General features: G+C 41.5%; 1 protein-coding gene across 3 annotated transcripts in view; it reads right to left on the bottom strand.

Moving 5' to 3' along the window:
- Positions 1-2,325, bottom strand: part of UIMC1 (ubiquitin interaction motif containing 1) — a 119,590-nt gene extending 117,265 nt beyond the window's left edge. For all 3 annotated transcript variants that reach the window (XM_047090689.1, XM_047090702.1, XM_047090694.1), the window contains exon 1: positions 2,236-2,325. The gene's annotated coding sequence lies outside the window, so the exon portion shown is untranslated. The remainder of the gene's footprint in view (positions 1-2,235) is intronic.
- Between the last annotated feature and the right edge of the window lie 14,189 nt (positions 2,326-16,514).

Below are 16,514 nucleotides of genomic sequence, written 5' to 3'. Positions count from 1 at the left end.
TCTGAAGCAGGCTCCAGGCTCTGAGCTGTCAGCACAGAGCTGGACTCCGGGTTCTAACTTGTGAACCTCGAGATCATGACCTGTGCTGAAGTTAGATGCCCAACCAACTTAGCCACCCAGGTGCCCCACTGTTTGGCCAATATAAACACACAGGCCAACATATAGCTCAGTTACTATTTATTTAAGTTGCTACCCTTCAAAATAAAGAACTCACTAAAATAATGGCTTATCTTCAATTATTTGAACTGAGGCTATAGAATGAATTACCACTAACTGTGAAGGAAAAATAGAGCCTAGAGGCCAAAAGCCTCATCTTAATTAGGACAGGAACAAAATGTCTCTAAAAGAATGTACAAGCAGTAAAGGTGATGCAATAATGAGACGTGGTTTTTTTTATTATTATTATTTCTCACGTAGCTTTTTTTGGTACTATCCTTGAAAATCTCCAATTTGGGATACTATTTGTCATTTTCTTTAAGCACATCTATCATCTTTATCTATCTGAAGAACAATCACTGAAAATATAATTTTAAATCTTGACATTCTACCTACCAAACCTGCTTTGAAAGCTTAAGGACACAGGGACCTTAACAATTCTTTATGAATGACTGACTATAAGTTATTAAGTCACTATTCAAGAAATGTGGTACCAACCTCTTTATCACCTGATTTCACAGATTGTTTCCTTGTTTTAAAAAAAAAAAGGTAAATGGGGGCCCCTGGTTGTCTCTGCCCAGCCTCCAATTTTGGCTCAGGTCATGATCTCACAATTTGTGAGGTGGGGCAGAGCCCAATTTCGATCTTCTGTCTCCCTCGCTCTCTGCCCCTCCCCCACAGACATACACTGTCTCGCTCTCTCAAAAAGAAATAAAACATTTTTTTTAAAAAGGTAAATACCTTTACAAACACATACACACACTTATTCTTTATTCTCGGCCTCAGGATAAGTGTGTAACAACAAACTCCAAACACATTTTGAGTGATAATTATAGTTATTTATGGAGTCCTGGGACACTATTCTTGGTACCTCACACACATTATAAAGGTTATCTTCCCAATAACTATATGTGGTAGGATTCACTATTTTACACTATTTATCACTAATCATTATTTTAACGATTTTTATCAGTATTTTAATGTTCGTAAACTTACTCAAAATCAAACAATTGGCAAGTTCCTAAGTTGGTAAATGGATATGTTGTGAACTGCAGCTCGATATGCCTGATTCCAAAAACACATTCTTTGATTCATCTACAAAGCACTAGCTCCCGACAGAAAAAAAATACAGAAGCATAAAACTTTCACTTTTTCCTGGACATTACTTATATCTCAGTATGATACAGTGACTAAATACAAGAACATTAGGCTGACTGGATTCAAAACAGCCCTACCACTTATCAGACAGGTTACCTCATCTGTAAACTTAGAATAGTACCTATTTCATATAAGTGTCGTTAAGATGATCTATAAATGTGTACGTGTAACAAGCTTGAAACACTGTCATCATACAGAAAGAAACATCAGTTCCGTTAGAGGGGAAAGTGGCAAACAATAAAGATTTCCAAGGAACAGATTTTTTTTCTGAGCAAATAACTAATCACTCCGCAACTGAACGGTAGCCTGGCCCGAAGGGGGGGGGGGCAGCGGAGGGGCCCGGTGGCCCTAGCTCCAGTAGAGGTCCGGGCTGTGGAGCCCCGTGGGGGGGACACGGCGAGGACTGAGCTGCCTCCCGGGGAGTTCAGCGTGAGGAAGACGCTTTCGAGGGACGGGCGGGGTCAAGAGCCCATCGTCGGACGAGAAATAACGAAGGAACGCCCAGGAAGATAAAGGCCGCACCCCCCGGCGCGGGGGGGGGAGGGGGAACGGGGGGGGGTAGGGGGGAGCGGCGGCGGGGGACGGGGGGTCAGGCCTGGCACCTGAGGGAGGAAGGCCATCACTGCGTCAGGAGGCGCCCAGCGAAGTCCCTACGGCCCACCCTGGTGTACCAAAGGGCCCTACTCTCGCGTCGGGAGGCGCCCGCGCGCATCCTGTGTTCCCACCCCGGCGTCCAGAGACGCCCACCCAACAGCCTGAGGGGCCACCTCGGCGTCCGGAGAGATCAGTCGCTGCGCCGAGAGGGCCCTACCCAGCGTCAGCGGCGCCCCTCGGGTGAAGGGCGGGCCGCGGCCCCCGTAAGAAAAAGGAGGAGGAGAGAAGACGGCGGGCTGGAGGTGTGTGGAGGCGGCAGGTACTTACCGACCGGCCGTCGGCCCTCAGCCCAGCCCCTCCCCCGGGGCGCTGCGGGTCGCGAGCGTCCGCAGCGCGTCAGGAGCGCGGGGCCGGCGCGCGCGCAAAGCTGAGGCACCGCGGGGAGGAGGGGAGGAGTCGCGCTCTTGGGCTGGTGGGAGCGCAGGCGCCGGCGTCTGGGGACGGAACCAATCCGCACCGCGGGGGGAATCCGCTGCCAGGTCGTACCACTGCACGAGGGCTGGGGCTCGCCAAGAATGAGTCGGATTTGAGCTTGGAACACAGATCTTGCCCCCCCCCCCCCCGGCGTTTTGCAGTGTTCTCTTTCGTTGTGTCATTTTTTTTACACGTTGAGGGAAACCAAAGGGTAACAGGCGCTCGAAACACTGCAGTGAACCCCTTCAAAGTCTCTTCTGCCACACCGAGCCTCCTCTGGCCCTTTCTTTTCACGTAGAATTATATTGAAATTGTCTGTTCATATGACCACTTGAAAACTATCACCTGATAGTAAATGTTACAATCTGATGGTTTTGAGAAAGGGAGGGAAACTGAGAAACAGAAACTCTTAGGTAACGTGGAGGTATAAAATTAGAACAGCCACTTTGGTGAAATTTAAAATGTATGTTTTATGACCCAGCAACCTCATGTCTAGAAAAATACAGAAAGAAACTCCTACAGGTGTGAACAAGAAGACAAACCCATCTTCGAGCCTGCTTCCTTGTGAAAAATGTAAACAGAAATGGGCAATAAAACAGAGGAATAAAACGTGATATGTTCCTACAATAAAATACTGACAACAAATAAAACTAATAAGTGAGTCCTATACTATCAACATTTAATAGCTCATAAGAGTTATAAATAGCAACATACCAACAAATATGTGCACTGTGAAATGGATTTAAAATACAGTGAAACCTTAAACTGGGAGTAACTTGCTCTGCAAGTGTTCTGCTAAACAAACATTTCTAATAAATTTAGCAATGTTTTCCAATACAAGTTGTACATGATACTAAATGTCATGTGATCACAGCTGAACCAATGGTTCTTTTCTCTCTCTCTTTCTCTTTGATATTGTGGGTGATCATCTCCCATGCTCAGATGTTCTGTCTAAGGCCTTGGTGTTTGGTAGAAATTAGTGATTTTTCAAAATGTTGGAAAGTGCCCACAACTGGCACTAGTGTATTTTTTGTCACTTCAAAGCACCTATAGACAGTCCTTTGCTTTTTCATGCAAGGGTAAGTTTAGGAATGCTTTGCTTCATTCTAGGTCAGGCTGCCTGCAGATATAGACTCCTTCCTCTGCTGCCTTATTGCCAGTTACATTAAATACAGTATATGACAAGAGTAGTCAACATCCTTGCAAGCATATACAATGGCCCCCAGGCAGAACAAGGTTGAAAAGAAAGGCGGTAGGAAGAAGGAGATGATTGTGGTGGAAGTTAAGAAGTAAATCATTGAGAGGTAGAAACAAGGTATGCTAATAGCCAAAATTGCAAGATTTTATAACTCTACGTCTGCATCTTACCCCCAGAGGAGGAGGAAAAGGCCGAAGAATCCCTCACTTTAAATGAGATTAGGGAGATGTGTAAAGAGTGGGAAACAATGCAAAATTTTGTAGAAAATCACCACCTGAATAAAGCTGTAGCAGTGCAAGCAATGAACCTGTTTAACGACAGTGCAAGTTTACATTTCTACGAAATACTCAATAGGAGGCAAAAGCAAGTGTCATTGGATAGGTTCCTTGCTAAAGTTGCACGAAAAGAAAAAGATTCAATTGAGCCAATAGATAGAAGTGATTCCGTTAGTGATAGTGAAAGTCATCCTATACAATAACTCTCCTCTCTCTTATCTCCCTCACACCAGCCAAGGTTTTCAAAAAGTAAGTGCAGGTTGATTTATTTGTCTTTTGTATTTTCTTTATTGTTTTGTACCATATTGTAGTAGTGTAATCATTTTTCTGTGAATATTTTCCAGTTGTGGAACAAACCATTTGAGTTTCCATTATTTCTTATGGGAAAATTCACTTTGATATATAAGTGCTTTGGATTATAAGCATGTTTCCGTAACAATTTATGCTTGCAAACCAAGGTTTTACTGTACACAGAATCACAGTATATAGTGATTATGGGAAACATATGTGTGTAAGTTATAGAAAATGAACTAGATGGATATGCAGATAAGCACCCTAATAATATAAGGGCAGGAGGAGGGGGTGGAAGTCGGGATGGATTGGAGAGGGGGATAAACAGGACTTCAGATAGATTTGTCATGATTTCTTTTTTTTAAAAAGAAGAAACCTAAAAATAAATATAACAAAATGTTAACAGTTGGGTAATGGAACTAGTTACATTATTCTTAACATTTTCTGTAACATCTAATTCTGAAATATCCTTTTCTTATCCTCCCAAGTCACACCTCCAACTGATCCTCCAAAACCTCGCTCAACAATTTCTTCCTTTGCCTTCTCTAACCCTGATGCTGAAAAGAGCCCTTGGGTTCACTAAATAGAAATTGACAACAGGTCAAATAGGAGTTACAGACAAGGCTTTATTGGGGCTTATGCTACAGCACAAGGAAGACAACACAAAGGAAAGAATCTTCAGGTAGCTCCCCAAAGAGAGGTCAGGGAGAGCTTTCAAGAGGCTTAGTCGGGTAAAGGGTAATGGTTAAGCATGGGGGAGGGGGGTGGAATTCTTGACACGTGGGCACTTAAAGGCCATGATCCTTCAAGCCTTGAATATCTAATTAGCTTGTAAAATCTGCATCCTTCCTTGCGATTTTTAGTATTATAAGTGTGAAAAGCCCATGAAAGTCTGTGTTGGTGTCCATCTTAGCACAGACTGGTTTTATCCAGTCTTCCCAGTCTTCATAGTTGCCTCTCTCCTTTCTGTAAACATCTTGTTTCCACATTTCTGCAAGTTATACTACTCAGTAGGCATAGAATTTCAGCTTTTCTTTTTATGGAGACAGCCAAGGAATGCTGGATTTTGTCGTGAGGATTGAAGGGACCTGAGTTTAGTCCCTGCTCTGTTTCATTTCAGGAGACTCATGAATCTCAGATTAGACAACTGCTGTTAGAGATGTGAGCCAGAGCTTACAATGTATTATTAATTTAGGTCAAGTACATAAAACAATCACAGACTTTGCAAACAAAATACTGCCAGCCCCCACCAAGAATAAGGCAGAGAGGGCAACCCCTCTACAAGTTAACCCACGAGATCAGGTCCTTCTTAGAACTTGGAAAGGAAACTGCCCAGAGAACCAACTGTTGCCTAAATGGAAGGGTCCCTACAGAGCAATCCTGGCCACTCTAATTGCAGTCAACTTACAAGGAGTCCCTAATTGGGTACATCTTTCCAGATTGAAATTCCTTTCTCCTGAATATCCACAGGCCTATCCAGAAGACCTAGAATCATGCTACTCCTTTGAGCCTTTAGAAGACTTTAAATATCTATTCAAGAAAATGAATTTATAGCACATAAATAATGTGGTGGCATGGATTCCTATTTACAATCTTTGTGGCCATAATTCTGCTTGCCCTCTACAGCTTTGCTCAACCCGACTCCCACCCCACCAGAGAAGCACCTTCTCTGTCCCTTTGAGTCTAAAAAGAGAGCCTCCATTACCAAAATGTTCCTCCTGAAAGAGAAGGAAAAACAAGATAAAAACAGGGAGGCAAACCATAAGAGACTCTTAAATACAGAGAACAAACTGAGGGTTGCTGAGGGGTGTTGGGTTGGGGGGATGGGCTAAATAGGTGATGGGCATTTTAAGAAAGCGCTTGTTGGGATGACAACTGGGTGTTACGTATAATTGATGAATCACTAAATTCTACCCCTGAAATCATTATTACCCCTGAACACTATATGTTCACTAACTTGGATTTCAATACAATTTCAAATTTTTTTCAAAAATGTTCCTCCTGTTGACTCTAGTCATCTTCCCAGCTAATCTGATCAAGGGTCAACGGCAAGAAAATTCCCTTGTTAATACCTCTAGACTCATAGCTTCAGGAAGTAATCTTTATAACTGCTTGATCTGTTATAGGCACCCACAGACCAGTCCACAGTTCACACTCATTTTTCCTGATGGGCAATCTTTCAACTTCTCCTTTTTCTTTCACCAGGGTAAGCTATTCAACCCTCAAAGTTTGCATAATAGAAAATGGAACTTACCCATGTATCTATATAACTCCTATGGTAAACTTAACTTGTCGAGTTCCAGTCCAGTCTACATCGTGCATGGCCCAGGGATGCCAAACTATCGTCTATAATGTCACTATACCAAACAACCAGTGATCTCTGACCTTTCAATAAAGTAAAATTAAAAGATAATACCCTTCCAAGAGGTAAACTCTTATCTCCCAACTGTAATAATTCAAATAAACTCCCCAAAAATTAACTCTAGAAGCAATTTAATTCTAGCATTCCCAACAAAGCATGTATACTACCAGGTTCCCATTTTTTTAAATGTGGAATTCAGCCACCCCCAACTTCCAAAACTCCCTCAGACGGTACATATAAGCTGCAACTGGTGGTAGCCTACCCATGTGTTTCTAACATATACCACCAGGGAGAATGTGCCATAGGCAGCATAACTCCAGGTGGAATAACTATACACCTGCTACAACATAAATGCCAAGGTATGCTATTGATCTAATCCTCGTGGGAACTGGAGCCACTATAGAGCTGGTATACCCTTGGGGAGGCTTCACTTACCATGAAGTGACTTGAAGAAATCTCACTTTGACCTTGGAAGGGTTGTCTACAAATAGAGGAGAAAAATCGTAGGACCTTCAAGAATCCTTGGTTTCTCTAGCAAATGCTTTTCTGAATAACAGTTTAGCCTTAGATCATCTCCTGGCCAAACAAGAAGGGGTCTGCCATTATTAACATAACCTATGTAAATAACTATGTGAATATTGAAGCAAATATAAGAAACATCTATAAGTGGGCATCCTGGCTACATCAGTACATCCAAGGGACAGACCCTAACTATATATGGTCAACAATCAAAATTGCCTTCTTCGGTCTCTCTTGGTTCTTACCTTTTCTAGGACCATTAATGGCCATCTTGCTGCTACTTATTTTTGGCACCTGTTTAACCTGTTAGTAAAGTTTGTATCTTCTAGACTCCAGCAGTTTCAGGTCAAGTTGATGGTGGCCCAGGGAATCCAGCCCATCCAAATGGTAGAAGACCATAGAAAACCTGAGTCCCTATAAATAGTCAGAATAGGGAGAGGTTTTTTACACGTCCAGATTAAGGACAACAGCCCCCACTCGGCAGGAAGAAGTTTCAGAAGATGAGATCTTCAGCCCCTTCTCCTTAGGAATAAGGAGAGTAAAATCTCTGGAGAAATGAGACAGCAAGAACTAAACTCAGCTCCCTTCAATCCTAAATGCAAAATCCAGCATTCCTTAGCTTTCTACATAAAAAGAAAAGCTGAAACTCCATGTCTCCTGAGTAGTATATCTTGCAGAAATGTGGAAACAAGATGTTTACAGAAAGGAAGAACTCAACTATGAACACTGGTGAAGACTGGATAAAACCAGTCTGTGCCAGGATGGCCACCAACACTGACCTTTCACCGACTTTTCCCCTCATTATAATACTAAAAATCCCACCCAAGGGTAGAGATTTTACATGCTAATTAGGCATGCAAGGCATGAAGAAGCATGACCTTTAAGTGCACAGGTATCAGAAATCCCCACCTCTACATACTTAAACATCACCCTTTTCCCAGCTAAGCCTCCTTAGAGGTTGGTATCATACTTTTTTGGCAACTCCACCAGGACCCCAGGAGGTCTTCTGTCCTCTGTAGGAGAGCGTCTGGGACCCACGGGGAGGGTGGCTGGACGAAACCCCTTCATAGCTGACTAGAAGCTGCCTGAACCTTTGCTTCACTGTCACAGTGCTAGGTAAGTCAGCCTCCAGCATCCCAGGGTTCCCACTACTTCATTCAGGCAATGCTTTACCCTTTGCCCTTCCTTTCCAATTTCCTTCCCTCCTCCTTTAATCTCCCTCTCCTTGTCCACACTCTTCCCCTTCCTTATACTCAACTAATGGGCATGGCCACAAGACAGCTACAGCTTAACTTTTCTCAGCCTACAGGCTGAGAACATGCTCTGTTTGGTTGTTACCTAACCAGCAGAGGTGGGAGAGGCTCACTTTATACCAAGTAGACCTTGGTCAAACAGTCTGTCCCTGAGCAGGGACAAGTGAGAGTGGTGGAGGAATTAGCCTCACACCATATAATAGCTGGAAGTCTGATAGCCACAGGAAACTTTCTCTTTTTTTCTCTCTCCTTTCTCCTTTTATTCCCTGGTTCCAAGTTGTCTGAATAGACACCCATAGGGATACAGTGAAACAGCTGATTCCCCTGGTCTGATCACCCCAATGGGCAATGGACAGAGTGCCTCCCTCCACTGGCCCTTGCTTGGCTTCTTTCTTTTCTTCTCGCTTTCTCCTTTTGCTTCTTCTAGCTCCCTCTTCTCTGCCCACTGCCCATTTTCAACCTGGAGACTCCTTGTCTTTTACCCTCTTTAAAATTTCTTGATAGTTCTCAGGTGTAGCCTGGTGGCTCAATTGGTTAAGCCCCTTAGCCAAAAAAAAAAAAAAAAAAAAAAGCAGGAGAGGCAAAAATCCAATGTGCCCACCCTGGCAGGCAATAGGTATGCAGTAGAGGGGTTTCTTTCTTCTTTCTTCTGTCTGATATTAAATCCAGAGATTGCAAACTGGTAACCACACAGGCCTAATGTGGCCTACGTTTGTGTTTAAATCAAAGTGTTTTTTGGGGTGCCTGCATGGCTCAATCAGTTAAGCGTCTGACTTCAGCTCAGGTCATGATCTCACAGTTCGTGGGTTCAAGCCCCGCATGGGGCTCTGTGCTGACAGCTCAGAGCCTGGAGCCTGCTTCGGATTCTGTGTCTCCCTCTCTCTCTGACCCTCCCCTGCTCATGCTTTGTCTCTCTCTGTCTCAAAAATAAATAAAACATTAAATCAAATTGTTTTTTTAAAAAAATTTTTTTTAATTTTGTTTATTTTTGAGAGAGAGATAGAGAGAGAGCGAGCGAGCAAGCATGAGAGGCAGAGAGACAGAAAGAGGGAGACACAGAATCTGAAGCAGGCTCCAGGCTCTGAGCTGTCAGTGCAGAGCCCCACACAGGGCTCGAACTCACAAACTGTGAGATCATGACCTGAGCCAAAGTTGGACGCTTAACTGAATGAGCCACCCAGATGCCCCATAAATCAAATTGTGTTATGACTCTTGGTTTCTGCTCAGGTCATGATCTCACAGTTCATGGGTCAAGCCCTGCATCAGGCTCTGTGCTGATGATAAAGAGCCTGCTAGGAATTCTCTGTCTCCCTCTCTTTCTCTGCCCCACACTACCTCTCTCTCTCTCTACATGAATAAATAAACTTAAAAAAAAAAAACACCACTTCTTGGTACTTCTACCCTCTCTGTCCTGTCTGTGGGGAGAAGAGGTGTATGGGCTTCTCTGTCACTGAGCCAGTCAAATTTGTCACCCAATTAGATCTCATTGTCTTCCGTGAAGACTGTACACTATACTAACACAGATCTGCAGAGGGAAGGGCATTGCTTTCCATGCATTTTATTACCCAATCTACTCTAGACATTAGGAGAAAAATTACAAAAGTTAGAGGCCATCCCTCAGACTCCACTGTCAACCTTGGTGGAAGAGGCCTTCAAGATCTATAATAACAGGGACAAGGCAGAAGGAGTTAATAGATATAGAAGATTGGCCAAAAAGACACAACTTTTGGCTGCCCTAATTCATCCACCACTTCCAGATGACCTTAGGAGACCCAGAAGACCAGACAACTGACAGGGAATTGCCAACCTGGGATGGAACCAAGGTAGTTACTGCCAGAAGCAGGGACACCCAAGGAAAAAGGAATGCCCTGAGCACCCTGCTATGGGATGCCCAAGGGCAGCGCTGGCCAATCCCTGCTTCTTGCTAATATCTTGAATGAGAGTGCACACACCAGTTAAGGAGACCTGAGACCATCCCAGTATAGTTCCCCTGCTTGCTTCCTCAGCTGCTGGGACATTTAATCACCCATGGTATACTGGAGTTATCTGCTGAACGTATTTATCTCTTTTATGAGGCTTGTGAGCTTTCTGAAGACATGATCTGTATAACCCCAGCAAGTAGCAAAGAGCCTGGCCAAAAGCAAACACTCAATACATGTTGATTGAATGGAACTGGGAAGGGGGAGATCAGAAAAGATTTCAGTGCAGGGCCAGAAAGTTCCGTTTGGAGCATCTTACTTCAGACCAGCCATTGATAGGCAGCCTCCAAAATGGCCCTCAATCATCCTGCTTTCCAGCATTCACTCTCTTAAGGGTGGGCTATACTTACTAACTCACTTTTAAAAAATATGCAATAAGGCAGAAGTAATGGGATGTCATTTCCAAGACTAGGTTATAAAAAGACTAGGTTTCCTTCCTGGGCATTCTCACCCTTTGCATTTGCTCACTTTGGGGGACTCCAAATGCCATGTCATGAGACAGTCATGTGGAGAGACCCATGTGTGGGAGAGAATTCCACTACTATCAATACCCCAGCCCCACAAGGTGACAGCTTAACTACAACCTCATAAGAGACTTTAAGTCAAAGGCACCACCTGGCTAAGCTATACTCAAATTCCTGACCCACAAAAATTATATTAATTATTTGAGCCACCAAGTTTTGGGGTAATTTGTTATATAACAACAGATAACTAATACACAGCTTAGAAGAGGAAAAATTAGAAAATAACAGGGTGAGAGCTCTGATCATATACACCTGGAAAGCATTCAACTTCTGGACTTTCTGTAATGTGAAATACTAAGCGTCCTTAATTTTACATCAGTATGTTTTGTTACTTGCAGTAAAAACATCCTAATTGATATAGTTCTGAATGTCCAGTGGTAAAGGAATGATATATCACATAGTATAGTATATTCATATAATATAATAACATAAAACAATTAAAAGAAGTGAACCAAATCTGCATGTGTCATTATGGATACATCTCAAAACATGATATTAACTTTAAAGAGCAAATTGCAGGATGATGCAAGCTCTGGGAGAATAGGGACTTTATTCTGTGCATTGCTGCATCCCCAGGACTTAGAAGAATACCTAGTACCCAGCACAGATGGGAGGAGAATGAATGACACTCTCAGCATGATTCCACTTATGTGAATACAAACTCTTATACAAATAATCACATTTTTTTTTTTAAGTAACAGAACATGTAGAAGTATTTTCATAGGCCTGGGAGGATACTTGGATACATAATGAGCATAAAGTAAAGGATACTTCTGAAAAGGGAGCTAAACATCTAAAATTGGGATCAAAGAGAATTTTACCATAGCCTTTATGTCCTGATTTTATTTTTATAACTATTGTGTGATTAAAAATGAATGAACTGTAGGGGTGCCTGGGTAGCTCAGTTGGTTGACTTCGGCTCAGGTCATGATCTCACAGTCCAAGAGGTTCAAGCCCAGTCTCAGGCTCTGTGCCGATGGCTCAGAGCCTGGAGCCTGCTTCGGATTCTGTGTCTCCCAGTCTCTCTGCCCCTCCCCTGCTCACACTCTGTCTCTCTCTCTCAAAAATAAAATAAAAACATTAAAAAAAATTTTAATGAATAAACTGTATATTTTTTTAATTTTATTTTTTATTTTTTAAAATTTACATCCAAATTAGTTAGCATATAGTGCAACAATGATTTCAGGAGTAGATTCCTTAGTGCCCCTTACCCATTTAGCCCATCCCCCCCCCCACAACCCTTCCAGTAACCCTCAGTTTGTTCTCCATATTTATGAGTCTCTTCTGTTTGTCCCCCTCCCTGTTTTTATATTATTTTTGTTTCCCTTCCCTTATGTTCATCTGTTTTGTCTCTTAAAGTCCTCATATGAGTGAAGTCATATGATTTTTGTCTTTCTCTGACTCATTTCACTTAGCATAATACCCTCCAGTCCATCCACATTGTTGCAAATTGGCAAGATTTCATTCTTTTGACTGTCGAGTAATACTCCATTGTATATATATATATATCACATTTTCTTTATCCATTCATCCATCAAGGGACATTTGGGCTCTTTCCTTCCATACTTTGGCTATTGTTGATAGTGCTGCTATAAACATGGGGGTGCATGTGTCCCTTCAAAACAGCACACCTGTATCCCGTGGATAAATGCCTAATAGTGCAATTGCTGGGTCATAAGGTAGTTCTATTTTTAGTTTTTTGAGGAACCTCCATACTGTTTTCCAGAGTGGTTGCACCAGCTTGCATTCCCACCAACAATGCAAAAGAGATCCTCTCTCTCCACATCCTTGCCAACATCTGTTGTTGCCTGAGTTGTTAATGTTAGGCATTCTGATAGGTGTGAGGTGGTATCTCATTGTGGTTTTGATTTGTATTTCCCTGATGATGAGTGATATTGAGCATCATTTCATGTGTCGGTTGGCCATCTGGATGTCTTCCTTGGAGAAGTATCTATTCATGTCTTTTGCCCATTTCTTCACTGGATTATTTGTTTTTTGAGTGTTGAGTTTGATAAGTTCTTAATAGGTTTTGGACACTAACCCTTTATCTGATATGTCACTTGCAAATGTCTTCTCCCATTCTGTCCGTTGCCTTTTAGTTTTGCTGATTGATTCCTTTGCCATGAATAAACTGTATATTTTAAAACAAAGTAATCACCAGAGACCTTTTAGTGATTGCTGCCTCCAAGTTACCTAACGTTTCTGTGCTAACCTCTCCTTCTAAAGCTTCTCTTGCCATTTCTGCGTAGAATTTCTTGTCAGGTGGCTCAGTCAGTTAAGTGTCCAACTTCAGCTCAGGTCATGATCTCACAGTTTGTGAGTTTGAGCCCCATGTCAGGCTCTGTGTTGACAGCTTAGAGCCAGGAGCCTGCTTTGGATTCTGTGTCTCCCTCTCTCTCTGTGCCCCTCCCATACTCATGCTCAGTCTCTCCCTCTCTCAAAAATAAATTTAAAAATTAAAAACAAAATAAAAAATAAAATTTTAAACCATTCTCTACTATACAGAACTAGGACTCAGAGAAGTGGCTGACTCCACGGAAAGTACAAGATGAGCCCAGATCATCCGTTTGTGCAAGAAAGTAAAGAAGTGCTTAAAGAAAGATGAGAACATGTCAAACATACAGGAGTCAACCTGAAGGGGTTCCTAGGGTCAAATACAGGACATTATAAAAATAAAAATAAATAATGATAGTCATAGACTGTAACTCATTGAATAAAATAATAATTTGAGTCTATACTGATATAAATACATAAATAAATAAGGGAGAAGGGACAGTTCTCCCATTAGGTAGAAGGTCAATTAATAAATGTAGAATGAATGATGAAATTATAAAACCACCATTTGGCAACCAACAGAGTAAAATTAAGGCAGTGTCATCAATGAATATTAAAACTAGTGGATGCAAGGTTGATAACTAACAAGATATTTATATAATCTTGAAAATTTTCTTCACAAAATAAGTACTAATTACAAAGGGGAAAACAGTAACTTTACAATAGAGAAAACTGGCACCACCTTAATCAAATGATCAGAGTTATCATCACTAGTGATGAGGCACATCAATGTCATGTACAAGCTGATATGATGCCTGTGGTATTGCTGCCAAAATGCATACACTTTAACCATAGAGAAACAGAAACAAACCCAAACTGAGGGACATTCTATAAAATACCTATTTTTCACTCTTTAAATATATCAGTGGCATGAAAGACAAAAAAGCCAGGAATTCATCCAGAGTAAAGAAACTAGAGAGACATGACAACTGAATGGAATATATGATCTAGAATTCTCTTTGGCTTTTATAAAGGAAAGGATTGATTGGGACATTTGAATAAAGTCTATAGATTAAATAACACTATTGTGTCAATGTGATTTTTTTACTTTGATAACTATACAGTGATTATATATGAAAAGGTCCTTGCTTTTGAGAAATTTACACTGAAGTATTTAGAGTTAAGTGGCAAAGTGGCATCATGTCTACAACTTGATCTCAAGTGGTTCAAAAACATCTATAAAGCAAAAGTAGAAACAATGATAGAACTAAAGTAGTAAATTTTAACATTTGGGAAATCCAGATGAAGGTTATATGGGAATTCTTTGTACTAGTCTGTCAACTTTTCTGTAAGTCTAAAATTATGCCAAAATAAAAAGTTTAAAAGAACACAGTAAGTTACACGATGACTCTGATACAAAGACTCCAATTGCCACCTATAATACCCAACTGCAAAATTTTGTCTTTACATAGACTGCCTCATTTTTCAAATTAATTGATTTTATAAATAACTTATAATCTTTAACTTTTAAAATAGCTGTATATCAATAAATTACCACTTGTAATCTCTCTCAAACATTAGGAACCTACATAGAATCATGTTTGGAAAAAAGAATTCTTCTATTAAGCAAAGTAAACACTGATTTCGCTCAATTTCCACTTCACAGTTTGAGAAATTGAATCACAGTGAGAAAAGGTGGCTACTGATTTGCCCGAAGTCCCATACAAAGTTGGGACTGTCAAACACATAGAGTTAACCCACAAGAAAATGTTAACAATAGATAAGCACTAAAACAAATGTAGAGCATCACTAACAATTAAATATAAAATAAAAGTCCCACAGCACATTTGTTAAATTAGCAAGAACAAATAAAACAGACAAAACTCAATGGTAACAGGACTGTGAGAAAATAAGTATATTTCTTCATTGTGAATGCGCTATAAACAATTGTAATCTTTCCAGAGAGAAATTTGGCAATAGCTATCAAGAATCATAAAAATGATCATACTCTCAACCCAAGTAATACCACATTGGGGAATACATCTCAAGAAGATGATTCAAAAGAGAGAAGAACAGACTTGAACAAAGATGATTATAGCCAAATTGTATATTATATTTGCTAAAAACTAGAAACAATCCAAATGCTCACCCATGGGAGAGAGGCTAACTTAAAATAGGCCATGGTAGAGCAATACAATAACAGTTATTACATTACCACACAACAACAAGAGGACCTTGTAGGAAGTGTGGCAAAAACCCTATCAAGTAAGGATACGTTAAAGATGGTGGAATCCCAAGAGACCCATACACAGTGCTGACAGCTAACAGACAATGTGTACGTAGGTATGAAAGAAACAAAGAATTTGTAATTAGTAGATAATCTAGAGTCAGAATCTTTTAAAAAAAAATACATGATTTTTATTATTTAATGAAATCCGTGTACAGGAGAAATGGGAGGGGTGACCATGGCCAGAAGTCAGTGACTGCCCCTCAATCCTGACACACAATGTGACAGGTTCTCTCTCTTTTTTAAAAATAACTTCATTGAGGGGTTCCTGGGTGGCTCAGTCAGTAGAGCACTGGGCCTTCTCAAGGTGGTAAGTTTAATTAAGCCCCACATTGGGTGTGAAGCCTACTTAAGGGGTGCCTGGGTGTCTCAGTTGGTTAAGCCACCTACTCTTGATTTCAGCTCATGTCATGAGCTCATGGTTCATGAGTTTGAGCCCTGCATTGGGCTCTGAGCTGGCAGCATGGAGTCTGCTTGGGATTCTCTCTCTCCCTCTCTCTCTCTCTCTCTCTGCTCCTCCCCTATTCACGTTCTTTCTCTCTCTCAAAATAAATAAACTATAAAAAAATGTTTTTCAAGCCTCTGACAATAGTCCTAAGGACAAAGAGTAAATGAAGAAATCAAACAATCTATTAAAAATTCAGTGAGTTGGGGCGCCTGGGTGGCGCAGTCGGTTAAGCGTCCGACTTCAGCCAGGTCACGATCTCACGGTCCGTGAGTTCGAGCCCCGCGTCAGGCTCTGGGCTGATGGCTCGGAGCCTGGAGCCTGTTTCCGATTCTGTGTCTCCCTCTCTCTCTGCCCCTCCCCCGTTCATGCTCTGTCTCTGTCTGTCCCAAAAATAAATAAAAACGTTGAAAAAAAATTTAAAAAAATAAAAAATAAAAAAATAAAAATAAAAATTCAGTGAGACTGCAATATCTGAACCAAGAATGCTCTGCTCTCTCCCCTCCACCTCCCAGCTCAGTAAGGTAGAGTTTGCTCTACAGACTGCTACAGCCAAGAACACAGGGCACCCTTCCCTCAGCTCATGGTCAAAGGCTTCCTTCCAAGGAGGAGCAGGGCATCAGTTTCTCATTCTGTCTCCAGCAACCTGTTGCTGAGGCTAAGTCCCTGGAAAACACAGTTGGGAAGCTAAGAATCCCCTCACCTAGCCCCTGGTCGTGGAGTGG

Source organism: Lynx rufus, unplaced genomic scaffold (assembly GCF_022079265.1).
Source record: "Lynx rufus isolate CCGP_SWC_20201006 ecotype Redwood Valley unplaced genomic scaffold, mLynRuf1.p SCAF_1, whole genome shotgun sequence".
Lineage (NCBI taxonomy): Eukaryota > Metazoa > Chordata > Mammalia > Carnivora > Felidae > Lynx > Lynx rufus.
This window is presented reverse-complemented; position numbering and strand designations above follow the sequence as displayed.